This window comes from Neltuma alba, unplaced genomic scaffold (genome assembly GCF_004799145.2).
Source record: "Neltuma alba isolate B1F8T4 unplaced genomic scaffold, ASM479914v2 tig00002720_pilon, whole genome shotgun sequence".
NCBI classification, from domain to species: Eukaryota; Viridiplantae; Streptophyta; class Magnoliopsida; order Fabales; family Fabaceae; genus Neltuma; species Neltuma alba.
Window position 1 is genome coordinate 82,898 of NW_021632985.1, and position 19,188 is coordinate 102,085.

Below are 19,188 nucleotides of genomic sequence, written 5' to 3' on the forward strand. Positions count from 1 at the left end.
CAATGACTATACTTAACATTTTTCTCTTTATCCAATCTCATTATTATTAAAAAAAAAATTTTATATATAATATTTTATTTTAATGCATATGTAAGTATAAAAATATAATAACTTAGCCATGATGATTTCGAATCATTTTCCACTTAACAATGAAACGCGGATTAAAAGCCCGAGTTGGTATCTCTCCTGCAGTTTAATTAAGGTTCGGACAAGTGCCTTCAAATAAGACATAGAGGAAGGACAATGGAAGCCGGTCTCTTGGAGAAAAACATAGATGTGGTGAACGAAGAGGGTCATCTACCCATAACATGGCGTGTGCTTTCAAAAGAAGTGAAAACAGTTTGCTGTTTGGCAGGCCCTATGGTGGCTGTGAATTCTTCGACCTTCTTTCTGCAAACCATCGCTTTGATGATGGTGGGTCACTTGGGAAAACTTGCTCAATCCAGCACTGGGGTTGCCATTTCACTTTGCGCTGTCACTGGCTTTAGTGTCATAGTAAGTCTCTTACTTGCTGCTCTACAATTACAAAATTGCATTTTGTATTGTGGAGTTTTATACTTTTGCATGATAGATACCTAAAAATTGCATTTTGTATTGTGTAATCCCTAGTTTGGATTGTCTTCTGCACTTGAAACGTTATGTGGTCAAGCCCACGGAGCAAAGCAATATAAGAAGTTTTTGGTGTTCAAATTCAAACTGGCATCTGCTGTCTTATTCTATGTTGTCTTCCTCTCCGTGTTCTGTGGCTTATCTTGGGGAAGCTGTTGGCTCTACTTGGCCAAGATCCTTTAATTGCACATGAAGCATGCGAATTTGCAGTTTGTTTGATTCCCGCCCTCTGTGGGTCCGCAATGCTTCAAGCACCAGTTCGATACTATCTTATGCAGAGTTTGATCACTCCTCTTGTTCTCTCTTCTTCATTTATCATCTGCTTCCACGTAGCTTGCTGTTGGGCATTAGTTTTTAAATCTGGAATGGGTCGTTTTGGAGGAGGGTTTGCCATTGGTATTTCATACTGGTTGAATGTGATCTTACTTGCTTTATATATGAAATTCTCTGATTCTTGTGCAAAGACTCGGGTTCCAATTTCCATGGAGCTTTTCCAGGGCATTGGAGAGTTCTTTCATTTTGCTATTCAATTCCCTCGGCTATAATGGCTTGGTATTATTCTTCCCCACTTGAATAATATGTCTTCCTCTACAATTTATATTACACCTTGGATATTTTTATTGATATAGATATTGGTGATTGATCATTCCAGCCTCCAATGGTGATCATATGAGGTGACTACATTGCTTGCTGGTCTTCTACGACCAAACCCAGAGCTTGAAACTTCAATTTCAGCCGTATGGTATACAGATTTTGAGCTTTGTGGACAATGTTTCAATGAATGTTACAATCTATTCGATACCAGAATCAATTGGTTCAGCAGCGAGGTTCGTATCACATAATATATTCATCATTGAATTCGTTTACAATAGTAGTCTCCAATAATATAGATCATGACTTGTAAATATTGGTGACTTTGTGATCGGTGTTTTATTTTCAGTGCAAGAGTTTCAAATGCATTAGGAGCTGGAAGTCGCGTCCACAGGTGGCTAGATTTGCCTTTTCTTCGAGGATTCTGGCAACCTGTGAGGCTCTTATAGCTAGTGAGCTCAATCATTTTTGCAAGTCGGAATGTTTTAGGTCATGTTTTTAGCAATGAGCCAGATGTGATCCACTGTGTCACAGAAATTGCTCCTCTCTTAGTTTTGTCTTCTTTTATGGACTCCTTACAAGCCACAACTGGTAAAATCTTTCAATCCAATACCATTCAAAAGACGAATACATTCTTATTATAGTCAAACTTAGATAATTGTTGTGCTATGAATTCTTTTTCTTGTCGAAAATAAGGATTGCTAGGGGAAGTGGGTGGCAGCATAGAGGGGCATATGTGAATTTTGGAGCTTATTATGTTGTTGGCATTCCACTAGCGGCAATCTTGGGTTTCTGGTTAGACATGAGAGCAAAAGGCCTTTGGCTGGGAATAACGACTGGTACAATCTGCCAAGTGATTGTGCTCATGATCATATTAAGTTGTACCGATTGGACAAAAGAGGTTTGTTCTTCTCTTTCCAATAATAGCCCACTCCAATTCATCTTCAAATTTGGAACTAAAATTTTTCACTTTTGATCAGATCATTTTGTACATTTTGCGAGAACTTTTCGACATTTATGTAGTGCTTATTGGAGTTGTTCTCATTGTGAGAGTTTGAATTTGCAGGCAAGACGAGCCAGGGAGAGGATATTGCAGAAAACTTCGGCAGAAAAAGAAAATGTTTTAATTTGATCAAGCAAGTTATTTTTATAATGGAGTCATACCTATATCAACATCAATTTAATTGTGTGGCTCTTTTTCTTGTTTGCATCGCTTTTATTTGTCTATTACTTTTGGCCTAAATAGTAACAAAAAAAAATCATTCTTTTACATTGCCCATTACAGGGATATTCGAAAGAGGAAGGAAGCAGTTAAAGTGGACCCTTACTTTAACCAGTTGGATTAATCCCACTTCCGATACAACATTGAGAAAACCAGATAATAGGAGACGAAGTCAAGGCAGAAGCCAAAATATTAAACAGGCAGAAAGCAAATGTAAAGATGGTGGGAGTTAGGGGCCAAAGAAAAAAACAGAAAGGAGAGGTAGAAAGACAGCATTTTCCCGTCAAGCTTGGGATCCTGTCACACACACACACACACACACACACACACACACATGAATGCAAGGAATAAAATGCAGAGGCTCACAGTATTTATTAGACCACCAATGATACCTAAACGTTGGAAATATTTGGGATTTAAAAGAGGAAAAAAAACAAACAAAGAAAATGAAAACCATATGCATATAAATATATATATATATATATATATATATTATGAATCGTCCACACCACTTATTTGGCATATTCAATGAAAAAATTTAAGTCAAAATTGTAATAATTTGGAACAAGGAAAATCGGTAAAAAAAATCCCTGTTTGAAATTTTAATTGGCTAAAAGGACATGAATTTTAACATATACAAGTATGATCCATGAGTGCAACATATTTTTCGCCGTGTGCAACATATCTTCCATTGTGTGCAAATGACTTATGTATTGATAATTGTTGCACATGATTGATGATATATTGCACACAGCGGAAGATATGTTGCACTAACAGATCATAGTTGCATTTGTTCAAATTCAGGTCTTTTTAACCAATTAAATTTTCAACTAGAGATTTTTTACCAATTTTTCCTTGGAACAATGGGGCATGGACAAAATGTCAAATGTTGTCATACCAAGTGGCATAATGCACTTCTAATTAAGTAGGAAATTGTAAGTTTGATCTCACTTGTAAATTTAGGCTGTTAGTGTCTTTTTTTTTTTTTTGGCTAAGTACATGTATCCCCTTATAGAAGTAATCCTATTTAAGATTAGTGTCTACCTCTTTAATTTAAAAATACGTCAAATGTTATAAATAATATTTTTTCATGACTTATCCAGCTTCTATGGTCAATTGTCACATCCCAACAATTGTCATTTTGCCATCAGCATCCCAAAACTCCCTCACACTTGTGACTGTAGCAGTGGGGGGAGCAATGGTGTTAATATATATGGGGAGTATAAAATTGAAAAAGTCCATTACTCCAAAAAAAATATATATATATATATATATAATTGGCGGTTGATTTGAAGTCAAAAAGTTGAATTTCAGCTTAAAAAAAATTTAAAAATAAGGAAATAAAAATAGGAAAAATTGCAAAAAGCACCTTAGAAATTAAAAAATTGCAAATAGGGACTGATTAGAATATTAGTATGAGTTTTGACAACAACTAGAAACTTCTCCCCATGCCATGCATGGGTTGGTTTATCCAGTCAGATGTTATATTCTAATTCTAATTATATTAATTTTAATAGTTTTGCTTGTTAATGAGGACCAAATATTATGCACAAATTAAAAATACATATTAATTTGGCAGAAGAATAAATGTATGTTAAGGTAAATGGCTTATAATTCAATGTATGAAAAAATGCAATCAATGCATAATATTATAATGTACAAAGTAATATTGTGTTAATAAAGGTTTTATAAGAAAAAACATCATGACAGGAAAAATATTTGTTAGCATGATTGAATAGGTAATTGGACGGAATAATAACATTTGCTAATGTGTGTGGGCTGCATGTGTATGTAACTTAGCCATGATTTTTTCTTCTTTATGTTACTGTGTAATTGATAACATTATATTTAATTGAAAGGTAAAAACACCTCACTTTTATTAATTTTTGAAAATATTATGCACACGAAATCATCAAAAGGTAAAACAAATAGGTTACATACCACATATATATTCAGAGTTAGCACGTCGCAACTCCCACGTCTTCACTTACCATCTTCAGTCATCAAATTGAAGAGAAATTCTCAAGTTATCTCAATAGCTATTGGTACTTCAACAAAACCCTACAGCCACAAAACCCAATACTTGCACTACCTTTGAGTTCAGTGAATGATTTGGATTGACACATACTTGGGGAGGTCTCTTCCACAAAAACATCTCTATATATCTAGCTTTTAAAGGGAGAAGAACAACTTGTAGTTTGTAATCTGGGCTTTGCCTGTTCACCAACCAAAAAAAGGAGAAGAGCTTGAAACACCACAAGATAAATAGAGATTGGATTAGATTTGCAAACAAAATTAGGAATGTTGAGGTACAAGGGATTAATTTTATATTTATATTTAAGAAAGATTAACAGCCAAAGATTAACAATCATTCTAGATTTAACGCAAAGAAAGGAATGATAAAATGAGCAAAGAGAAATGAAGTTAGAAAACGATTCTTTTTTTCCTTGCCAGAAAAGAAAATGATTCAACAATATCAATCAATTATGTAGTCAGAAAATGTAATTATTTCTACCATAAATGATCCAATCACTTTTAAGCACAGTACCAATGAATATGATATATACCTTTTCTAGAGCCTAGTAGTAGTGCCATGTGAAATGAAGAATCCCAATCCCCCCTCCCAAGTTAAGGTTGATACCTGGCGAGCTAACATTTGATAAGCCATTTTAATTTCCTCGCTAGTGGCGAATTTAGTCCAAGAGCAGCATAATAGTCGTCAGAAGAAGACAACTACTATTCGCAGGTGAATAATACAAGACAATAAAGTTGCTTCACCTCATAACAGCGACGACTCAAATTGACCGATAAAGCAAATGAAGACCGGCTGCATATTGGAAAGGCTCCATGATTATTCTAAGGCAGCCATTTAATCATATTGATTCAGAAACATAATTGTATTGAAAAGGAAAAGACGCGGTAATCAATGCAAAAGGGGAGTCCTTTTGAATGGATACATTGAAGACTTGGGAAATGGAACATGACAAAGGATGATTATTAGTAATGTGAAAAGAAAAGGACATGGTAATCAATGCAAATGGGGCGTCATTTTGAACGGATATACTAAAGACTTGGGAAATGAAACATGATAAAGGATGATTATCAGTAACGAATTTATTAGCAACTGAACCCACACCGACCCATTTTAACTTTCCGAACCGACTGATTTTAACTCAAACGGGTATTACAAGATTTTAGAAAGAAAGTAGATTAATAAGCAAGTGACAACAATTTTTATGAATAATTCCCTGTATGCAATTTTTTAATTTTTAAGCTTTTCTTTTGCGATTTTCCCACAAAAATATTTTTAAGTCCCCATCATCAATGTTCATGAGGTAAAAAAGTCTGCATCACTTTTATTTTTTAATCATTTTCTCTAATGGTTATTAATCCCATCCAATTCACGTGAAAAAAAATTAGAGAAAAGGAGAAAAAACGTACTCTTAAAGCCAAATTAATGTCTAAAAAAAAAATGCAAGACAAGTCGTAAAGTGCTCTATCATTAAATAATAAACTCTGCAAAACATATATATAACAAAAACAACAATTTATACGTGGTTTTGATCAATAAAGTTCCCATCCAATTCGAAAAGACAAAAATGCCTCATAAAAAGTCAAAAAATCTTACCATGGAAAAGAGAGAAAATCGAAGCCAAGGCCAAAAACAAACACTAATTAAGGATAAAAAAAACTTAAACACGCAAAAGGCATAACTGAAATAAAGACAACGTAATTCATTTATTGTATTTGTAACATTGCACTACTAGAGTAAAGGTCTTTTATGCCAATTAGAATGGGCATTTGACATAAAAAAGAGACTAGTATGAAAATAGGAACTATTAAAAGTCCACACTTTTTGAAACCAGTATAGAAAACTATGATATCAATAGTAGTTATTGTACTAACCAATGTAAATATTGAAAATTTAAATTAAAAAAAAATCCACTTCTTAGATCAGTAGTCTAAGAAGTAGACCCTTTTTTTTTAATTTTCTTATATTAGCTAGTTCTTCTGATGACTGAATTTGTTTTGCCATAAATAAAAGAAACTGTGAAAACGCCAACCAGTCTAGTTGTTAAGAACCAACTAATATTAGACTTTTGAAAAATAGCTCACTAGGGAGAAAGAAGACAAAGGAAAATAAGTTATGTGCCAATGGTTGACGAGGAGAAAGAAAATGAAGGCTAGTTCTTTTTGCAAGGATGCACTAGATCTCTAACAAGTATTTGGTCATTCAAGGTAATGCAACTTAGAGCTAATCATACTTAAATGAAAAATACTTGGCAGAGTTCCTCATCCACTTTAATGAACTAAATACGGGGATGATGGTTCAAGCCTCAGATAGTTTATTGCAAAATTTAATAGACAAATTCAAAGTTGATCTTGAACAAAAAAAGATTTGTAGTAGGATTCAGACTAATAACTCAGTGGGAGAATAAAACAATGACGATGATACCTATGGTAAGACTAGAAAGGTGAAGGCAATGAATGGTGATGATGATATTGAGTGACAGAAGATGACTTGAGCACTCTACCCCATCTCCACATAGCACTAAAGGTGAGATTGCACATTTTCGTATTCTGAGACCACAAAACTGAGGGCATAAGGGCCTTATGTGTAGTTAGGGTAAAATTTTAACACTGGTTGACACAGAAACTAGTGTTGAAAACTCATTTTACATCTAACACAAGATAACCGGTGTAAATTTTAAATATTAATCATTACCAATTCTTTACTTTCTTTAAATTAGCTGACCAAAAAAATAGAAGGCGACATTTTTACTAATTTTAGGGTTCATTATTAAAGATTAGAGAATATAAAACGCGTTAAAACAAAGGAACAACACAAGATCATCATAAAATATCATTATATATTTATATTTGGTGGGAGGCGTAGAGGCCGCCTTTACTTTTTTGTAAAAAAAGAAAAAGACTACATTTTTAAAAAACTAATAGTCGGAGGAGGAAGAGGAGGCTTCTTCATCAACAACAAGGAGGAGACAGCAGAGGGGTCATCTATGTCATCCTACTTGATGTGCCTGTCATTGAGTAGGAGGTTGACCTTGTTGTTGAGGGCGTTGAGATGGGCCATTAAGTAGCAGATCAATCACCATTTCTCTTTGAAGTAGCTAGTTGAGATGAGGCAGAGGAGGGGGAGGCAAGGGAGGAGTAGGGTGCAGTAGGGAGGCAGGGGAGGGGGTAGAGAGGGTGAGGAGGGAAAGATGGAGAATGAGTCGGGATGGTTTTTCTGCCATTTCAGAATTTTACGGCTTATCGGTGGTAGAAGACAAAGAAGATGGAAAATGAGAAGGATAGTTGGCTTCTAAGCTTAAATAGATGGTGACAAGACATGATTGATAACCGTTCGAGTTCGAATTACTTTATGAAAACAGAAAGGCAAGAGATAAGTCGATATAAAGATTAAAAATACTAGTTGTTTATAATTATCGATGTCATTTAATTAATATTACACTGGTTAGGTTAACATTCGATGCGAAAAGTAATAATCACACCGAGCATTATTATAATTGGGTTTAAATATTGTATCATTATTTGCAACAATGCCACCATCTCATTTACTACACCGTTAGCGTAATAACTGACGTAGATTAGGTGGTGTAAAAGGGTGTTTTTCTAGTAATATTGAATTAAACAAATATTTTCTAAATAATAACATTCGTTACTTGTGGTCCTTTTCAAGACTAGAGGTAATATAAGAGCTTGATAACTAATTTAAGAATATTAAATAAATAGTTAAGTTGGTTATTTCTAACAAATTAAACATGACTTGTTTTCTCCCCACTATCATATATAGTTGGAACTACTCCTTGGTGAGAACTAATAGGAATATTTTGAAAAAAAAATATAATTTGAAATACAAAGTAAATTAAGTTATTATATTTGGAATTGAATCTAACCCCCAACTAGCTATTATATTAAGGATCAAAAGTAGTATTTTTTTTAAAAAAAAATAATACTTAGATCAAGTTGCTAAATGCGCTACAAATAAAATTAAGGTGTTAAAAGTATCAAGAAAATAACATCAAAGTACTAAATCCAATATAAATAAGCTTAGGGTGCTAGATAAATCTAAAAAATAATATCAGGATCTTGATACTGCTTAACCCAATGACTAAAACATTCTTTGAATCTTTTATGAAAAATAAAAATAAAAGAAAGGCTTATTTATGCTTCCTTCGATTCATATTACAAGACATTTTTTTTTGACAAATTTGTGCATACAAATTAAGTTTAGACTTTTGAAAATTCCCTTCAATTAATATCACCCCAACCCCAACTCACATTTAACTATTATACCATCATTGTGGACAATTTTGAATAAATGTAGTAAAAAAAGTTCTCTTTTCTCCAAAACATCTTGTAGTTTAAAAATGGGAAAAATTAATCGGCTGGTTCTTAAAGTTTTAAATCTCTTGTATGTGTTTTAGTTCATAAATTTTGACTTAGTATAACTTAGTCCTTAATTCTTAAATGGCTAAATTGTCACTAATGCATACCTAGAGGAATGAAAGTATACTTTAAACTTCTTTTACACTCCATCCGATCCATTCTATAACATCCAAATTTTTGAATTGGTCCAATCCTTTTTATAAGATTTAGTTTGTCTAGTCCAAAAAAAAGCAATTTGAGATTATCTAAATATTAACTAGTAGTACATTTTTACCAATTTTACCTTTAATAGATTGCATTATTTTTATACTATTTCTCTTTCTCACCCATCCTCTAATAAATAAGGATATATTTGGAAAAATATATATTCCTTACCTATTCATTACTTTTAATTAATATTAACAGCTTTATTAAACCATGCAATTCATTTAATTAGATCTTATAAAAAGGATTGGACTATTGGAGATACTAATGCTTTTTTTTTCACTCTTCTAATGGAATTTTAACCATTATACTAACTCCGATAATTAATATAAGAGCTAGTTTGACTTTCAATTTGATCCTAAATATAAGACCCCAATCCACTTTGTCTCTTATATTTATCTATTTTTCCAATCTAGTCCTTGTAATAATTATACATATTAAAAATTCAGTCAGATGGTAGTTTTAGCTCATACAAATGATTAGTAAGAGTATTTTAGAAATGATAATACATATTTGTTACAAATAACTAATTTAACAAATTTTCTTAATCTACTTAAATTAGTCAACTAGCTCTTATATTAATGATCGAAGGTAGTACAATTTAATCATGATTTTAAAAGCATGGAGGTCCTCAATGAGAAACCATCCCCTTTGAATCATGTTGCATCATTCTTTAATTAAAACCCAATTCTCATGGAGGTCATTATCTCCATCCTTAATCAGTTATATCGCCTCCAAAGAGTCAAAGAAGACAAAGTCTTCTGTGTCCCCTTTCGCAAGCTCTTTTGAGCCCATTGTTCAGCAAAAAGGGGATCTCTGTCATTGATAGATAGCACAAATGCTTTAAGAACAGTTCCTTAAGAATCTTTGATGGTTCCTGCACATCCTACTCTCCCAGTGTAATGAGAGTAGGCTCCATCCACCCGAACAATAACCCCCTTTCCATTCTCCAGATAGATTGTAAGGAGGTGTGTTTTTTTTGCTTCATGAATATCAGTATGCTTGAATTGGATTTTCACTGTTTCAAAGCTTGTTGGGACCGGCTTTTCAAGGCCAAGGATCACGTGTGTATTGGTGCTTCTATCATCAAGCATCTTTTCATTCCTATGTTTCCAAAGAAGCCAACACACAATGGAAAATAGTTCTTGCCATTGTGCATTTCCTTCCCTACTTTTATCTTTAAATTCATACTACACCAGTCCTAAACGTTAGAGCTAAAGAACCACCCAATGTAGCTTGGTTCAATAATACATAGCCACATCGCTTTGATTTTCGAGCAGTCCCTGAGTGTATGTAGTGATAGAATACAAAACAATGCCCAAAGGTTCTGTCATGTTGTGTCACAATGCAAGCCTGAGACCAAAGCTTACAAGAAACCAATGACCACTACCTAATTCTTCATTCTAGAATATTCCAATTATATTTAATTAATTCTTTGTGATTCTTTCATTCCTATCTGTATTGTACGATTGTATATTTCTGCTTTTGTGTTGTCACCTCTTGATTGGAGGAGTGCTGTACAATTTTTCTGTTTATATAGGACCACAGTCCTTAGAGGCAATACACGGTAATTATCAAACTTTCCCTTTCGTGCCTAATTTTGTTTTGGTATCAGAGCGACGTGAACGTCATGGTGACATCCTCTGAAAATATTTTTTCATCACCTTCCAGCAATGCTGCTGAAAATGCCACAGCCCCCAAGTCACCATCAAGACTATTCCGTTACTAAGCAACCTCAACCAAGCTGGTTCTGTCAAGTTGGACAAAACCAACTACCTCCATTGGCATTCACTAGGTTTGCCTATTCTGAGAGGTCATTGACTTGATGGCTACGTGTTGGGTACAAAACCCGAGCCACTAGAGTTCATTCCTGAAGGTGACAATGTTCGCGTAAACCTGCAGTTCGAAGAATAGATCATGAACGATCAGCTCATTTTTGGTTGGCTACTATCAACCATGACAACTGAGGTCATGTCTTAAGTTTTGCATTGCAAGACTTCATCACAACTGTGGCGTGCAGCTACTGACCTGGCTGGAACTCATTCATGCTCCAAAATTACCCTGCTCCGCAATAAGCTGCAACGAACTAGGAAAAACACCATGACCATGGAGGAATACCTCAATCGAATGAAGAGCATTTCTGATGATCTGGCTTTAGCTGGTTCACCTTTACCTACTAATGATCTGGTTTTGCAAACTCTCATAGGTTTAGATGCAAAGTATATGTCCATCATTGTCTTGCTCTCAAATAGAGAGAATGTTTCATGGATAGAACTCCAGTCTCAGCTACTCACATTTGAAAGACGTCTTGAGTTTGTCTGAAGCACCACTAATGTTACTCAAGCCTTTCCTGGTCTCACTATTAGCCATGGCTCTTGACCTTTATGGAGAAACAATAGGCAACGTCCACCAGAGGAGGACGTGGAAGAGGTCATTTAGGACGTTCTGGCAATTGTCCTACCTGTCAGCTATGTAATTGAGTGGGTCATGGTGCAACAACCTGTTTTTACAAGTATGACAGAAACTACAATACTAGAGAGAGAAACCACAATGCTCATACTGGTGCTCCTGCTACTACCTTTATTGCTGTGCCTGACACAATGGACGACCCAAGCTGTATATGGATAGTGGAGCCACTAACCATATCACTCATTAAGATGTGAACAACCAAGGTACTCCTTCTGCTAATGCAGTAGGTAATATATACATTGGAAATGGAAATAAACTGAGAATTCATAATATGGTTTCTGGTTCTATCAAATGTGATTCTGATCCTCCCAAAACTCTCTCTCTCTCAATAAAGTTCTTGTTGTTCCTGGAATTAAAAAGAACTTATACAGCCCTGCTAAGTTAATTAATGATAACAATGTGATTGTGAAATTTGATGCTTTTGATTGTGTTGTGAAGGACAAGGGGACACGCAAGGTACTACTTAAAGGAAGAAAGCTAATGGTCTCTATCATATGGCAACTTCACCAAGTCTTAGGCATACTTTAGGAAGTTTTGAATTCAATAAACCTGTTGCTCTTTTATCAGTGTTAGACACTTGGCACAGGAAATTAGGACATGCATCAGTAAACGTAGTTAAGAATGTTTTAAGCAGTTGTAATGTGAAGTTTGCCTCTAATGAAACTTTGAGCTTTTGTGATTCATGCTAGTTTGGGAAATCTTATGCTTTGCCTTTTAAATTGTCTGATTCTCGAGCAAAAGCCCCATTAGAATTGGTCCACACTGATCTGTGGGGTCTCGCACCAATACATTCAATTGGTTTTGAGTTTTATATTGACTTCGTTGATGACTATGGTAGATTCATGTGGATTTATCCTTTGAAAGCTAAATCAGAAGCTCTTAATGCATTTATTTAGTATAAGAAACTACTGGAAAATCAGTTTAATACCAGAATCAAAATTCTACAAAGTGATTGGGGAAAAGAATATAGAAATTTTGTTAATGTGCTGAATGAACATAGTGCAGCACACAAGGGGTTTGACTATGTTAGCCCAAGCACACATGTCGATTTACTATTGGTGGGAAGCTTTTGCTATGGTAGCGTTTCTTATTAACAGATTACTAACACCTGTTTTGCATAACCAGTCTCCATATCATGAGCATTATGGAAAGACCCCAAACTATAAGGATCTTCATACTTTCGACTGCTCTTGTTTTCCATGCTTGGGACCATACAATAAACACAAGCTATAGTTTCACAGTGAAAAATGTGTTTATCTTGGATCAAGTACAGCACACAAGGGTTATAAATGCATGAATGCTCATAGGAGAATTATATTTCTCGACATGTTATTTTTAATGATTATGAGTTTCTTTTTTTGTTTCAAATGCTGAATGACTCACTTGTCTATTTTATTGATAAGAAAGCATTACAATATATAGGCATCCGGTTATCTCACAAAGAGGAGAATAATCTGGTGATTACAATTAATATTAATGAACCAAAATCAGAGAAGATAATCTAGGCAGATAAGATAGGAAAGTATCCATTTAAATCTCCTATAATCAAGGCTAACAATCAGGATAGGATCATGGGTTTTTATCTCTAACATTCCCCCTCAAGCTGGAGATTATATGTCAATCATTCCCAGCTTGCTTCGAAGCCCTTCAAACATGATTCTGGCTAGAGGTTTGGTCATGATGTCTACTATTTGATCTGCTGGACATACATAGCCCAAATTAATGATGCCACCCTCTATCGTTTCTTTAATAAAGTGCCTGTCAATCTCCACATGCTTCGTCCGATTGTGATATACTGGATTCCTTGTCATCTTAATGCTTGCTTTGTTGTCGCACCACAGATTTAGTGGTCCTTCATATGGAATCTTTAGCTCTTTCAAAAGTCTGATTAGCCAGATTCCCTTGCACGCCCCAAGGGCCATTGCTCTTAACTCTTCCTCAGCACTACTTCTAGACACCACTATTTGTTTCTTGCTTTTCCAGGTAACAAGATTTCCCCAAACATAGATGCAATACCCTAGAATTGATCTTTTGTTATCTATAGACCTCCCATGATCGGCATCTGTGTAGATTTCTATATTCCTTACGCTTCCCTTTTTGAAGTAGATTCCTCTTTCGGGGTTGAGTTTGAGGTAGTTTAGGATTCTGTACACTTCCTCCATGTGCTCTTCCTGAGGCTGGTGCATGAACTGGCTTACTACTCCAACCAAATGACTAATGTCCGGTCTAGTATGAGTCAAGTATATCAGCTTTCCCACAAGTCTTCTGTACCTTTCAGAATCAACTGGTACTCCTTCTGGTTTGACTTCAAGATTACATGAATCTTCCATGGGGGTTTTATTTAGTTTTGCGCCAAGCATTCCTGTCTCTTGGAGCAAATCCAATGTATACTTTCACTGAGACACATTGATACCTTTTCTAGTTCTTGCTACTTCCATTCTGAGGAAATACCTCATTTGTCCTAGGTCCTTTACCTAGAATTCTTTCGCTAAGGCCTTTTTTAGTTGGACGATAGATTCCTCATCATTCCCTGAAATGACTATGTCATCTACACACACAATTAGGACAACTACTCCTCCATTATCATGCTTGACAAACAAAGTATGATAAGCTTGTCCTTAGCTATAGCCTAACTTTCTGACAGCTTCAGCAAATCTATCAAACCAAGCTCGCGGAGATTGCTTCAACCCATATAGAGATTTCTTAAGCTTGCAAACTGAATTGTGTGAAGCTAATACTCCTTCAAGGATTTTCATGTACACTTCCTCCTCTAAGTCTCCATTTAGGAATGCGTTCTTTACATCTAATTGATGTAGAGACCAATCTAAGTTGGTAGTAATAGACAAGAGTACTTTAATAGTGTTGAATTTTGTCACTGGTGTGAAAGTTTCTTGGTAATTAATTCCGTAAGTTTGGATGTACCCTTTTGCAACCAACCTGGCTTTGTATTTGTTTATGCTTCCATCAGGATTAAACTTGGGAGTGAAAATCCACCTATACCCTACTGGTTTCTTGCCTTTGGGAAGAGTTGTGACTTCCTATGTGTTGTTTTCTTTTAAGGCTCTCAACTCTTCTTCTTCTGCCTGTTTCCAGTTAGGGTTAGCCATGGCCTGTTGAAATGTAAATGGAACTTTGATTTGTGAGCTATTCACCACAAAGTTCTGCATTCTAGTAGATAAAGCCATATGAGACAAATCTTTGAATAGGATGTTGATTGTATGTCCTTACCCCCTTTCTGAGTGTAATAGGCCATGCCAACTCTTCAGGATCTGATATTTGGTTGGAGTCATGGTGTTGCCTTGGAATGAGAGGGACTTTACTATTATTGTTGTCCTCCTGATCCTACTGAACATCTTCTCTATCTGTTCTAGGATTCAACTCTCCAGTTTCCCTAGTTTCAATTTCAACATTAATCTCCTCAGTTTGGGGTGTGTTTTGTGGATTTGCAGTGGTCGCAGGCTCAGGTGGGTTATGTACTGGTTTTGGAACTTCTGGTTGGACTAGTGGTTGAGGTGGTTGAATGAGTGTAGGTTGGGCTGGTGGTTGAGGTGGTTGAGTGAGTGTATTAGGTGTAGAATCCACATTTAGCCATTCTATGCTTGTGTTCTCCCCTTGAATGGGTAATTTAGGGTAGTAAGCATCATCTTCGTAGAAGACAGTATCTTTGGAGATGGTGAGTTTTCTGGTAGCGGGACAATAGAATTTATAGCCTTTTTGAGTAGAGGACTATCCTAGAAAAATACACTTGTCGGCCTTTGCACTTAATTTTCCTCCATCGTGCTTATACACAAAGACAACACATCCAAAAACCTTTTGGGGAAGGGGAGTTATGAGAGGTGAGTTGGGATAGGTTTTGAGAAGTTATTGAATAGGGGTATGGAAGTTAAGAATTTTGGATGGCATTCTGTTAATAAGGTAGGCAGTGGTTAACACGGCATCTTCCCAAAACACATCAGGAACGTTTTGTTCCATCATAAGGGCTCAGGTCACCTCTAATAAGTGTCTGTTTTTCCTCTCAGCCACACGATTTTGTTGAGGTGTATAAACACTAGAGGTTTGATAGTGAATCCCCTGCTGATCAAGGAACTCTTGAAATGATCCACTAAGGTATTCTTTGGCATTGTCACTTCGGAACACTTTAATAGAGCTTTGAAATTGGTTTTTGATAAAGGAATGGAAAGTTTTGAATATTTGTAGGACTTTGGATTTTTCCTTCATCATGTAAACCCATGAAACTCAAGTATGATCATCTATAAATGTAACAAACCATCTCGTATGACTCAAAGTTGTAATCTTTGCTGGTCCCCATATATCGCTATGGATTATTGTGAAGGGGCTAGTAGGTTTATAGGTTTGTTTAGGATAGAAGGATCGAGTTTGTTTTGTAATTTGGCAAGTTTCACATTGAAATGGAATAGAATCTTTATTGAAGAAATGAGGAAACACATGCTTCATATAATTAAAACTAGGATGGCCTAACCTATTGTGCCACAAGAGTACATCAGTATTATGAGACTTAAAGCTAACCAGTGCCTTTCTAGCTCCTTTATTCTTGATGCTCGTGCCTTCAAGGTAATAGAGTCTATCCCATTCTTTAACAGCAATCCCAATCCTCTTCCCTGATGTTAAATCCTAAAAAATACAATGATCAGCATCAAACATGGCTTGACAATTGTGATTGTGAGTCAATGTGCTCACAAATATCAAGTTACATGTGAGGGCAGGAGCAAACAACACATTGTATATTTCCAAATCATCAGATAAAGCAACAATTCCAATTCCCTCAACCTTTGTAAATATGCCATTAGCCACTTTCATCTGAAGGTTTTCATGACAATATTTAATTTTTGTGAATAAGGATTTGTTACCAGACATATGATCAGTAGCTCCAGAGTTAACAATCCAAGTGTCTTCACTAGTCACTATAGCATTAAGTGCTACAATGGAATTACCTGATTGCACCAAGTTGACATTAGGAACTGCTTTTGATTTATTGTGCTTTTGAAGGATTCTGCATAGTGCTTACAGTTCTTCCTTGCTCAAGCGATTGTCCTCTTCTCCTTTCCCCTCAAATGATGCTTGATAGCTTCTTCCATCTTATCACTGTTTCTGTTTTCCATTAGGTGGTTTTCCATGCAATTTCTAGTATTCATCTCTGGTGTGGCCTTTCTTGTTGCAATAGTTACACCACTGATTGCTCTTCCTTTCATTTTGTTCTACTGATGGTAGACCTTTTATAACTAAGGCTGATCCTTCCCCAAGAATTTGACTGCCTTGAGTAAGTTGTCTTCGAGTTTCCTTAAACTTAACCATATTGAAGACTTCAAACAAGGAAGGTGGGGGTTTTAATGCCATAATTCTTCCTCTTACTTCCTCAAATGCATCAGTAAGCCCTAATAGGAACTCAATGGTCCATTCTTTTTCAACCTTGCCTATAGTACTGAGCATCTTCAACATTCTTCCATGGGTGAACTTCAAAGAGATCAAGTTGTTGCCAAATCCGCATTAGATTACTATAATATTGGGTCACAGTTAAGTTATCTTACTTCAAATCTCTGAGTTGTTTTTTCAGTTGGATCAAGGTTGTGGTATTATCGAAGGTGGAATATGTGCATTTAGCTGCATCCCATATCTCTTTGGCAGTCCTGGCAAGAAGATATCCTTCACTAATTTCAAGAGTCATAGAATTACATAACCAAGTCATTACCTTATTATTTTCAGCAAACCATGTGTCAAAGGTAGGATCATTAGGGAGAGGTTGAAGGTAGTTACTGCTATTGAGTTTATGGTTAATTACCATAGTTTGAGTTTTAGTGGCAGATGACAAATCAGACGCTATTTCAGATGCTTTTAAGGTGGAAAAGGTTGAAGAACTATTGTTTTGTGTTTAGGAGTTAGTGCCAAACATGAGGGTTGTTGGGTGGATTCTCATATTTGTTGAGTTCCTTTGAACAGAACCGAAAAGAGGGGGAAAATCGTTGCTGTCCATCTTCTACTGTGACAGCACGTGGATTTCACGTGCAGGGAGAGTGGTGGCACGTGGGCTTCATGCGCCACTCTGTTAATCACCAAAGCTCTGGAAAGTGCCGATCAGCAGCCTCTGAGGACGACTAAAGGGGGGTGTAGTCCACCCACTTCTCCTTCCGAAGATCTGGTATTGCCTCTCACTCTCTCACTGTGACGCAACAGCTCTCTCTCTCTCTCACTGTGAGGTTTCCAGCACACACCGGTTCTGAGTTTAGATCAAACCCAGAAGTTCTGATACTATGTTTCAAATGCTGAATGATTTACTCATCTATTTTATTGGTAAGAAAGCGTTACAATATATAGGCATCTGGTTATCTCACAAAGAGGAGAATAATCCGGTGATTACAATCAATATTAATGAACGAGAATCAAAGAAGATAATCTAGGTAGATAAGATAGGAAAGCATCCATTTAAAATCTCCTATAATCAAGGCTAACAATCAATATAGGATCATGGGCTTTTATCTCTAACACTTTTGTGGGTGGTTTTCTAAACAAAAATGCTCCTCAGCCGAATCCTTGCATTATTGAGAGACCAATTCTTGACACTCATTTGCTACAGCATGTCACTAATTCTTCCATTGAAGAAAGTAACCAGATTAGTACTACTAATAGTGACACATCTAGCTCAATGTGTTCCAAAGAAGATGAAAGCATTATTCCTCCTTAAATTACTCAATCTAAATTATCAGAACCTGAAGTTGTAGAAGTAGAAAATTAGAATGTGCATCACATGGTCACTTGAGCTAAGGCTGGGATTTACAAACCAAAATTACCCTTTGTTGGTATAACCCAATTATCACAATGTGATGATCCCAAGTTTATGGCAGAGGAGCTCAAGTCATCAACATGGACAACAGTGATGAAGGAAGAATATGATGCGTTAATTAAGAACAACACATGGATTCTAGTTCCCTATAAGCTCATCTGAATATTGTGGGCAACAAATGGGTGTTCAAAAAGAAACTAAAAGCTAATGAAGACCTGGATAAGTACAAAGTCTGTCTAGTAGCAAAAGGATACACTCAAGAACCTGGAGTGGATTTCAATGATACTTTTAGTCTAGTAGTAAAACCATATACCATACGAGTTATATTGACTCTGGCTGCTTCTTTTAACCGAGATGGGCATCAACTAGACAAAAATAACACCTTTATTAATGGTGTTTTACAAGAAGAAGTATACATGTATCAGCCTGAAGGTTTCACTTATCCAAAATTTCCTCATCATATCTACAGATTACAAGAAGCCTTGTATGGGTTAAAACAAGCTCCTCGTGCTTGGTTTCAAAGATTGAGAGATGTCTTGCTGAACTGGGGCGTTGTTAACCGCAAGTGCGATACCTCTCTGTTCATTTACCAAGATACAAATCAGATTCTGTTAATTCTCATATATGTTGATGATATACTAGTTACAAGGAGCAATCAACTCAATATGAGTAAGTTTATCACTAAACTTGACTCAATATTTTCTCTAAAAGATCTAGGCGCTCTTCATTACTTCCTTGGTTTTGAAGTCACCTGAGACTCCTTTGGTTTCTATGTAAAACAGTCAAAGTATATTAGTGATATGATAAAGAAATGTGGTTTTAATAACCTCAGTCATTGCAGCACACCTATGGTTACTAGACGCACACTAACAAAGTTTGACAGTAC

General features: G+C 35.8%; 1 pseudogene; it reads left to right on the forward strand.

The window, feature by feature from the left end:
* The first annotated feature begins 243 nt into the window (after positions 1-243).
* On the forward strand, positions 244-2,332 carry LOC114736014 (protein DETOXIFICATION 14-like; annotated as a pseudogene).
* Positions 2,333-19,188: the final 16,856 nt, after the last annotated feature.